The sequence below is a fragment of the Dreissena polymorpha genome, chromosome 2 (assembly GCF_020536995.1).
Source record: "Dreissena polymorpha isolate Duluth1 chromosome 2, UMN_Dpol_1.0, whole genome shotgun sequence".
NCBI lineage: Eukaryota > Metazoa > Mollusca > Bivalvia > Myida > Dreissenidae > Dreissena > Dreissena polymorpha.
The window spans coordinates 45,608,646-45,617,527 of record NC_068356.1 but is presented as its reverse complement, the minus strand read 5'-3'; the positions used below and the strand labels follow the sequence as shown (position 1 = coordinate 45,617,527).

General features: G+C 38.4%; 1 long non-coding RNA gene across 1 annotated transcript; it reads left to right on the top strand.

Annotated features, from left to right (window-relative positions):
• Positions 1-1,545: 1,545 nt before the first annotated feature.
• LOC127866899 (uncharacterized) lies at positions 1,546-8,585 on the top strand. The gene is made up of 3 exons (XR_008043153.1): positions 1,546-1,886; positions 7,184-7,277; positions 8,055-8,585. It is a non-coding gene; the product is annotated as an uncharacterized LOC127866899 (long non-coding RNA).
• The last annotated feature ends 297 nt before the right edge of the window (positions 8,586-8,882 follow it).

Here is an 8,882-nt window from a genome sequence, read left to right as displayed (position 1 = left end):
TATATAAGCATATGTTCAATTTTGTGACCCCCGGGGCAGGTCAAATTTGACCCCAGGGGCATAATTGAAGAAATTTGGTAGAGGATTATTAGATGTCTCTACATACCAAATGTAATAGCCCTAGGCCCAATGGTTATGGACTGGAAGATTTGAAAGTTTTCACAAAATAGGCCTTATATAAGCATATGTTCAATTTTGTGACCCCCCGGGGCCGGGTCAAATTTGACCCCAGGGGCATAATTTGAAGAAATTTGGTAGAGGACTATTAGATGTCCTCTACATACCAAATTTGATAGCCCTAGGCCTAAATGGTTATGGACGATAAGATTTTGAAAGTTTTCACAAAATAGGCCTTATATAAGCATATGTTCAATTTTGTGACCCCCGGGGCAGGGTCAAATTTGACCCCAGTAGCATAATTTGAAGAAATTTGGTAGAGGGACTATTAGATGTCTCTACATACCAAAATTTGATAGCCCTAGGCCCAATGGTTATGGACAATAAAGTTTTGAAAGTTTTTCACAAAATATGGCCTTATATAAGCATATGTTCAATTTTTGTGACCCCCCCGGGCAGGATCAAATTTGACCCAAGGGGCATAATTTGAAGAAATTAGGTAGAGGACTATTAGATGTCCTCTACATACCAAATTTGATAGGCCCTAGGCTCCAATGGTTATGAGACGAGAAGTTTGAACGTTTTCACAAAATAGGCCTTATTATAAGTAATTGCCATCTCGTTCAATTTTTGTGACCCCCGGGGCAGGGTCAAATTTGACCCCAGGGGCATAATTTGAATATGTTTAATTTTGTGACCCCCGGGCAGGGTCAACATTTGACCCCAGGGGCATAATTTGAAGAAATTTTTTGTAGGAGACTATTAGATGTCTCTAATCATACCAAATTTGATAGCCCTAGGCCCAATGTTTATGACTGAAAGATTTTTTAAGTTTTCACAAATCGGCCTTCTATAAGCAAATTTTCATTTTTGTGCCCCAGGGGGAAGGGTCCAAATTTGACCCCCGGGGCATACTTTGAAACAACTTTGAAAGAGGTTCACCCCAGGAACATTCCTGAGAAATTTCATCAGAATTGGACAGTACTTTCGGAGAATGATTTGTTTTAAGGAAAGGTTCAACGCACGCACGCACTGACGCACGCACGACGGACACAGGACCATGACATAAGCCCCGCTGGCCTCTGGCCAGTGGAGCTAAAAACCCAGACTGGACCGAGTTCCGAATTACAACTATTGCATTAGTCAAACTTACAAGTTATGCTATTCCAGATATGAAACACTATCACTGTTTGGATTCCGATTGTAGCCATATTGCACTGTGTTTATTGAAAGCTGCATAGTGTTACGTCATTGGTCGTTTATAAATAACTTGTTTATCTATACATAGGATTGGCATTCCCTGCCATAAATTTTCAGACCAAATCTGGGACTTTGACTTCAAATTACCGGGACATGCATACATATAGCGATACTACTTTCATTACTAGATACAAGCCACATGTTGTTGGTGTTAGAAAAAGGTTGCGAAGTTGCTTTTGTGTACATGGTCACATGATCTGCAGGAAACACGTGGGCGTATCAACTGCCACATAAAAACTTTGTAGTAGATCTTTACTTTTGTATGAAAATTATGTAGCGCGTAGTTGTAAAATAAGGTGATCTTTACCGTAAACGATACTTTTACAGATAAAATTTTGTAAAACAAGCAAAATGCGCCTTATTGGTTATGCCTATACGTCCCTGGTTATGCTTTTTGTCTATTAGGTAGTTCAGTGCTGATTTGATTTACATTCACTGTACATGTATACACTCAAACAAGGACTGTGTGCAACACATTTGCCAGATTTCCGATCCGGGACATATGGCAGGTATGGGATTGCATTTGGATGAAATTAATATGCCAAGAATATCCTGTCGATTTAAGATGAATTTTTTTATTTGCCATGTGTGTTTATTAATATTTTACATTTCAGAAAGATTTCAATTGTGTAGTCCTTTTTGTTAACCAGCATTCTTTTTCCTTCTTTAACTAGTACCGGGGAACGGTACCTTTCCCAAAGCCTATATCAGAGGCTGTAGGATCATATTACCCATGCATTCTTTGTTTACAAATATGGGAATACAAAAATTACAGCCACCAAATTGACATCGTAAAACAAACACTACGGATAAACAGGGATAAATTTACTGCATTTCACAACAATTTTTATTTTGCATCATACATCTCTTAATCAGATTTACTCTAAGACACTTAATTCAAAGATATTTTAAATACATAGTAGATTTACATGTACTTTAAATGTTGTAAGGTAAATTATCATATCAAAGTGATTTAATTATAAAGTCTTACAAAGATAAGCCTGAGCCAAAATATATATAAATTTCATCCAGAACAGTATATCTAAGTTAATTATTTTCCTCCAAATTTTTAGGAGTGAAAACTTGCAGCTGAATTTGTGGATTAGTCCTATTTTTTCAGTCATTCCAGCCTTAAATTTGTGTCATTGCATTGGTTAACTATTGTATGTATTGAATATAAATGTTGCTTCCCTTGTGTATAGCAAATGTTTCCTACAATAACCATTTAGAAACTGAAATCAAAACTATGTTTATTAATTATCTTAAAGTCCAATTTTGAAATTCTTTTAATATCAATAGTTTTCTAAGTCCAACATTATGCCCCAGAGAAATGTATAAGTAAGAAATTCCGCCCGAGTTAATTTTCTTAGTCAGAAAATCCGCCCCAGACAAATGTTTAAGTATGAAATTCCGCCCGAGTCTTATTTCCGCCCGGAATAGCAAATTGAGTTCCGCCTGGAAAAAAAATCAAGAGACATGGTCTTTTTGGGGCGGAAATCAATTTCCGCCTCTGATCCGCCCGGAAACAATAGTTTCCGTCCCAATTCCGTCTCATTTCCGTCCCATTTCCGCCCCAAAATTTCGTACGGGGTGAATCCCATTGTATTACTGATCTTGGGTAGAATGAGAAATTGTAAGTCTTTTGAGGTTTGCATATGTGCATAAAACAATGGTTACTGCTGAGTCTGGATCGGCGGCCGACAGGAACAAGGAGATTATCGATAGGAGTGATGACAACTATGTGGTTAATAATTTTATATAACATGATAAGACGGATTTTTTTTGCTGCGTGTTTTAAGAGTGGGCCAATTTAGGATGTCTATCATATAAGTTACTGAGCTGGTGTTGTGGTATCTGTTTGTTACGAATCTGGCCGCACCTCTCTGTACTTTTTCCAGTTGTTTTATTTGAGCTTTTGTATGTTGGTCCCAGACACTGGAGGAATACTCTAGTTTAGGCCCAACTATTGCTTTGTAAGCATGATCTTTATCTTTTGATGACCTAACTTTTAGAATGCGGTGAAGAAATCCTAGTGCCTGGTTTGCATTTTTAGTGATTGAGTGAGTTAATATGGTTATCACATTTTAGGTAACTTTGGTGTGTGAGAGTCAGAGACCTATATATTTGGCATGATTTACTTTTTCAAGGATGTGATCATGTAATTTATATGAGGCGATTATGGGGTTTCTTTTTTGAGTTATGCTGAGATATTTTTTTCGGAGTGGAATTTCATCAACCAGTCCTGCTCCCATCGTCCAGCAGCGTCGATATCTAGTCGGAAGTTCTGGGCGTCTGAGAGGTTGTTAATATTTTTGAAGATGATGCTATCGTCTGCAAAAAAGTCTTGGGGTGCTATTTTTTATATAATCAGCAAAGTCATTTATATACATCAGAAATAAGATGAGCCCCAAGACAGCGCCCTGTGGGACTCGAGAGGTTACAGTTACAGGTACCGTACTACAGACTAAAAAGGTCCCGAGCAATGATGATTGCAATCATGATTGATTCAATAATAACTACAAAACACTACAACGACAACAACAACACCAACAACAACAACAACAACTACTACTACTACTACTTCTACTTCTACTACTACTACTACTACTACTACTACTACTACTACTACTACTACTACTACTACTACTTACTACTACTACTACTACTACTACTACACTACTACTACTACTACTCCTACTACTACTACTACTACGTCTAGGCATTATCCAAATATTCCTTTTTCAGCCATAACTTTTCCATATATTCATTGAGTTTATAATAACTTGCCACAATAAAAGAATGTGTCTCATACAGCAAATGATGTGATTCAATCCCAAAGGGAAAGGTGAGTAAAAAGGACAGAAAATAGTTTTAAAAAAGATCATTGCCATTAATGTCTCAGCTTTGCCATATAAAGATCGAGTTTTGAAATAACTTGGCACATATGTTGACCGTGATGAATTAGTTTGAAAATTGTGTTTAAAACTTTAAGAATTCTAAAAGTATACTCTTATAGACTTTATAGTGTACCATTTTAAACAACTTTTTCCATGAAGTTTTGAAAATGAGTCTAATTTTCAACTAGTTTCAAGCAGTATAAATCATTTGTCCTTTATGGAGAATATCATTAGGATATAAGTCAAAACCAGAAAATATGAATGCAAATTATATTTCTTAAAAGGAAAAAAAGAAATCATTTGAATAAAAAATAAAAATAAACAAATGAATAGTGTCATTTTTAGCACAAAATTCAAAACATGCTTATTGTCTGTTTGTAAAATCAATTGATAATTATTCTTGGTGGGCCAAATAACTTCTATGCATTTTGAGAAAGAATTCTGCTCTCAATTAAATTACCAAAGAGACAGAAACAGTTAAAATAAATACTTTTCAAGTTTATAATAACATGCTTCATGTGTATAGTTTCCCCTCTACCTACTTTTAAACTTAAGTCAATCATCACCAATTACCTGGATTGAACCAGGCTCCGGTTTACTGTTGGTGACCGGCTAACCAGATGGCAGAAGTTGAAGAAAGGAATCGTTAACGGCTGCACAGTTTCCGTGGTGCTCTTCATCATGGGGATGAACCTGCTGATAAATGCTGCCCAACGAGAGACACGTGGACTAAAGACAGAGTCAGAAATCTATCTCCCATCTAGCAGAGGCTTCATGGATGACCTCATATTGACGACAACGAAACACGTCCAAGCTAGATGGATGTTGACAGCCCTGACGGATGTCGCTTCATGGGGAAGAATGAAGTTCAAAGCAGCACAATCCAGATCTCTCGTCATAAAGAAAGGACAGGCAACAGAGAGGTTCAAACTCTACGTACAGAAGGAAGAGATTCCTTCCATAGTGACGAGTCCAATAAAATGCATGGGCAAGTGGTTAGATGCAAGCATACAAGATCGCGACAATATCAAGAAGTTAGAGCAACAGGTAGAGAAGGGTCTCAAGAAGATTGACCGCTGCGGACTACCCGGCAAGTTCAAAGCTTGGCTCTACCAGCACCCACTGCTCCCAAGACTAATCTGGCCGTTGATGCTTAACGAGGTATCCTGAAGTACAATAGTGGAAGCCCTGGAGAGAACCACTAGTCGACATCTCAGGAAGTGGCTACGAGTTCCACCCAGCTTTACCAGTATTGGACTCTACTGGAAGAGCAACAAGTTACAGCTCCCGCTATTTTTACTGTTAGAAGAGTTCAAGACAGCAAAAGCAAGACTTGTGTTGACCTTGAGGGACTCTCCGGACGAGCTCATACGTGAGGCAGGGATCCAAACCCGAACGAGCAGGAAATGGTCAGCGACAAAGTCTGTGAGCCAGGCAGAGAACGCGCTCAAGCACAAATACATTGTATGAGTGACTGCTGTTGAGAATGAAGGAATTGGCGCGAGAAAGGTGGTACTGTGGAGCCGATCAGACCAGAAAGAGAGGCGTGCCATGAATCAGTCTGCGGTCAGGAGAGCGGAAGAAAATTCCAGACAAGCAAGGGCTGTAGAAATGGGAGCACAGGGAGCATGGACCACATGGGAAACCGCAGACAGAAAGTTGACCTGGGGAGACATTTGGAAGTATGAGCTTTTCGGTTTTCCTTTCTTCTCAGGTCTGTCTATGATCTACTTCCAGCCCCAGCGAACTTGTGCCGATTGGGGACTCACAGAAGATCCAAAATGCAGGCTGTATGACAGAGTAGCACCCTAGAACATGTTATGTCATCTTGTACTACAGCACTGACACAGGGAAAATACAGATGGAGGCATGACTTGGTCCTCAGAGAGTTGGCTGACTGGCTAGAGAAAGAACGGAAGAAGGAACGTGGCAATTACCCTCGCCATGGGCACATCGCTTGCGTCAAATCGGGTGAGACCATGAAGACACTGAAACCAACAAAAGCATCAATTCTTGATGGCACCAGAGACTGGAAGACCTTGGTAGAAGGCTTGTTTTCGCAAACGTGGTTCAAACGACCCTATGACCAGATATTGTATTGTGGTCAGAGACAGGAAAGAAGCTCGTCACCATAGAGCTTACAGTACCATGGGAGGCAAGATGTGAAGAGGCCTTCGAGCGGAAGAAGGCAAAGTACACAGAACTCATGGATCTGTGCAAGCAACAAGGCTGGCGTACTTGGCTATTTCCCGTGGAAGTTGGCGTTAGAGGGTTCTGTTCCCAGTCCGTGCACAGGCTGATGACAGCAGTACGAACTACTGGCAGGGAGAGCGAAGTGGCTATCCAGAGACTGAGCTACGCAGCTGAACGGGCATCAAGCTGGCTGTGGCTGAGGCGAGAGGAGAAGAGCTGGAGGCAATCAACCAACACGAAGTGACTGATTACCACTGTGGGCCCACCGCTATCAGAATGTTCATGGAATTAAAAGGGCCGAAACATTCTAAGACGGCGGCATCCATGCTGATGATGTTGGTAGAGGAGCAGTCTATAACCAAGCACAGATTGGTTAGACTGTATTCAAACTAAAATAACTTAAGTCAGGCAATCATTGAATACATTCTCACAACTACAAAAAACGTATTTAATTAGTTATAATTGATAATGATACACAATCATTTATAAATAATTTTGATTAATTATTACAAATAAGTAATCAATTAAGTTTAGACAAATTAAGTTATCAATTAATTTTATATTTTGTTTTGTTTAAACCTTCATATTGAAACTATAAATGTTTTAATTGTAGTTGCAAGGCCAGGCCATTTGTTCACATGACTGTTTCAGGCCTGTGTTTCTGATGACTGTTTGTGTTTCAGACCCTTGTTTTCACATGAATGTTTGTGTTTCAGGCCTTAGCTGCACCAGCTGCCAGAGGGGCTCCTAAAGGGAGAGGTGCCGCTGCCCCTGCAAAACCAGGGGCAGAAACTCCTGCTCTACCAGAAGGTTGAGAATTACTCCTTGCTTTCATTTTTTATAATTTAATTAATGTAATTTTTCTGTAAAATTGGTGTTGGATGTTGCCATTATTGCTCATTAAAAGTGGTGATTACATTTATTTTACCTGTTAATTTGAGTTGTATAGATGTTAGCACAAATATGAATCACATGCAAATTAAGCTGCAATTATATATAAAAAAAATGCACTGGGAAGTTGGAAAACATATCTTTGAAGGCTTGATCATTTAAACTTTTAGCTTGTGATGGGTATTTGATATTCAATAAATATATTTCACATCTTAGCATGTGAGCAGAGAAGAGATTGTCTGTAGTGTCTGAAAGGATTCTAAATGTCTGAAGTTTAACCCATTTATGCCGAGTGGACTCTCCCATCCTTCTAAATTGGATCAATTTTTCCCAAAATTAGGGATGTTTAGTATATTTATTTATATAATTAGAATATTTCTTACAGAAATTACTTTAAGCAAACAGCGAAGACCCTAATGAGACGCCGCATAATGCGGCGTCTCATCTGGGTCTATGCTGTTTGCCAAGGCCTTTTTTCTAGACGCTAGACATAAATGGGTTAAGTTGATTATCATAATCCCCATGAATTAAGTATTATAAGGTCCAATAAAAAGTTCCATTATACCTATCTGTTGCATTTATTAGTCTTATCTTTGTGTTATTATAAATACTTATTTACCATTAAATCACAAATGATGTTTTTCCCCAAAGACCTATAAAAATACGGTATTCTCTAGGTTTTTGTTTTTCCTAAAGCCAAAAATATCCAATGAAGGAGGAGCCAACCAAAGAGGAGGCCGCCCCTTAACCAGCCCTTTATTAGGCCCCGCCACAATAAACACGAAGTCCTTCAGGCCCAGCCTTGGACTGGCCTGGGCACATAGGACAGCCAATGAGATTCCAGATGCCAAGAAATATTATAATGAGGTCATCGCCATATCCCCAGATGTAAAGGTTCTTTCAAATTTTAAAGAAATATAAACATTAAATAAAGACGTGACACACTGAAATTGTGATTTACTGGTAGGTAATAAGATAGATCATCTAAAGTGTACAAAAGCAATATATATATGTTCTTATAAAAGCATACATAATATCTATATATTTAAGATTGCATGCATATTATTAAATTCTGATTTGTTAACTGTTTATTGCAAGTCTGGACTACATTAAAATCATTAATTATACGTTGAGAATATCACTATTGAAAACGAATTTTTATCTGTGAACTTATCGTGGTGTTCCAGTCCTTGCTGTCATTATGAATAAATCAAAACAATTGTGAAATATATCGCAATCTCAACTGTATGCTATCATTTACGGAGCTCATTGATTCTTGATAAATGGAGGATACAGTAACACCATGTACAAGAACATACTACATGTATTTCGGGCAATTAGATAATGTCCTACCAATAGAGGACTAATTTGAAACACTTGCAATAAACTGTATATAATCAAATTGAGATTAAACCATGTAACATGGTGCAATCTGTATTTGTCAAATTGTGAACAGACTGCGACCCATTGCAGAACAGCGTATTATAAAGAACTGACACGCATTTTATCAGGTCTTAGCCATAA